Source organism: Octopus bimaculoides, chromosome 1 (assembly GCF_046866305.1).
Source record: "Octopus bimaculoides isolate indiv1 chromosome 1, ASM4686630v1, whole genome shotgun sequence".
NCBI lineage: Eukaryota > Metazoa > Mollusca > Cephalopoda > Octopoda > Octopodidae > Octopus > Octopus bimaculoides.
In genome coordinates, this window is record NC_142928.1 from 83,451,025 (window position 1) to 83,453,359 (window position 2,335).

Below are 2,335 nucleotides of genomic sequence, written 5' to 3' on the forward strand. Positions count from 1 at the left end.
CCTGAACTATTTCAACGAATTCTTAAGTGATTTTGCCTGCTAAATTCAAAAATATCTTCAGTTTTTCTCTATCAGGTCTAGTGTTTTGACTAAACCTGAAGAGTAAGTATTTTATTCATACAAATGGCATATAGCATGAATCAATAAAGAGAGCGTAACACAAAACAAAACGCATTACAAATAAAAATTCAAAATTGAAAATGCACATTGGTTAAGCTTTTTGGCAGAAAATTCAAGGAAGAAATTTGTGCTTCTTTGTGCTCCATGAATGTTGAGGAATAGGAGTATCTCGTTTTAAACACCAGCAATAGTCTACCATCATCACAGCGTCCCAACGTTCTTGGAACCGAGTTTTCATCTCCTTGATGTCCTGATGGAATCGTTCACCTAGTTCATCGCTAACATCTCCGAGATTGTCAAGAAAACAATCAAGATTACTAAAACAATAATGCATTTTGATGCTCATAATCACGCCAATATCACGAAAAGTTGATATCAAGTTAATAACAAGGTCTTTATGGTTTTCACTTTGTGTCTCCCAAGGACGTTTGCACTACTTTTGCAAACGCAAGCTAAGCTGGTGCTTCATTTTCGCTCCTTACTTTCACGAAATTTGTGTCCTTCAAGAGTTTACGGATCTGTGGTCCGTCAAAAATCCTTTAAGTCGCTACAGATATACTTGAAGCACTCCCCATTTTTGTTAAGAGCTTTAACGAATCGCTTGTTCAATCTGATTTTGATGTGCAAAGGGGGAAAATGATCTTAACTCGCTCAACTAAAGGTTCTTCCAATATATGGAGCCATATTTGTTCGAGGCGGCCAGTCTTTCTTAACATAGTGGTTTCCCTAGTCTTTACTGTCCCACATGCAAAGAGAGCATGGGCATTTGGTATAACCAGATTGTTGTCCCATGAGAAAATTCACCAACTTTACGTAAACGTAGATGACCCATTTATGAACATGATACAGTATCTTCTCTAAAACCAACTTAATTTCTTCATACTTTTCCTTCAGAGTTGTTGAGTGGCCGAGAGGAACAGAGCCATACACATTTCCTTTGTGCAACAATACACATGTTACACTACACTTAGAGCTGTCTATGAAAAGACTCTATTCCATTGATTTGTATTCCTTAATGCCAAGTTTATTAAGAAGCCCAGTGACACCTCTGCAGTAAACCAGTTCTTCCTCTTTTGTGAAGAACTCTTCATGCTGACACCGATAAAATATTATACGGACACTATTCTCTAGAAGATTCTTCTCTTTCAGTCGAGAAACCAACAGTTCTGCAGAATTTTTTGGGAAGTTCATGTCACGAACTAGATCATTCAACTCTACCTGGGAGAATAACTGAGGTAAAGTCTCAACTGAAAAGTCTTCACCTCTCGTGTCTTCTTCAGGTGATGAATCTTTGGTTGAGGGTAAAAGTTATCTGAGGAAAGACATTGAAGACAGGAACAGGAAGCTCTTCACTATGTGAAACCAGTCTAATAGCAGAGACAGGATTAGGATAGACAAGTGTTTGTCGATTTTTCCGGTTAATACCCTTACAAAAATAGCAGTCGTCTACGTGATTATAGGGCTCCCGCCATACCATTGGTATAGCTAACCTCATATTTTTCCTTATCGTTTTAGTCCATTGTTGCAAATGTTCTGTATATTGTTTGCAAACACAATGCGGTGCCCAATATTTATCTTGGTCTCTCAGCTTGACCCTAAAATATGCCATATATGCTCTTTCAATAAAATCAGTGATGTTTTTTCGATTTTCAAGTAATGTGTATCCTCCACAAACATAGCAAAACACATTTGGGGAATTAACGCAACACTTTCTTGAAGAAGACATCTTGGTCATTTTCTATTACTTAGTTCACCACAACATCTAAAAAGTATGGAAGAAGTAAAAAAACTTAGAATTAGAATAAGGTAACGAACACTGCGTACTGGACGTACACATATACCTAGTGACAATAGGGATGTTTAATAACTTAAAAACTAGATCTGATAGGTTAAAAAGAAGGTTACATTTGGATTCAAGAGACCGATTTTGTATAGGAATGATGTCTATTTCCTAAACACCAAAAACCTTGTAGGCCACTGTAATTAAATACGTATATACCTTCGTTTGTTTCTATGAAGAGGATTCAGTTGTTCGATCCTCTTGACGTCCCGTTCAATGAATTTACGAGTGAGTATTCGTCAGATGGCTTCACACTTAACCATAATTCTCATATCTAATGCATTTATGTTTGCACATCTGCACGCGCTTATATTCAGATTTATGTATGTATGCATGTAACTATTTATATATACATGTACATATACATATATATAC

The 2,335-nt window shown here is 36.6% G+C and overlaps 1 pseudogene; it reads right to left on the minus strand.

Moving 5' to 3' along the window:
- Positions 1-1,110: 1,110 nt before the first annotated feature.
- On the minus strand, positions 1,111-1,855 carry LOC149137611 (uncharacterized; annotated as a pseudogene).
- Between the last annotated feature and the right edge of the window lie 480 nt (positions 1,856-2,335).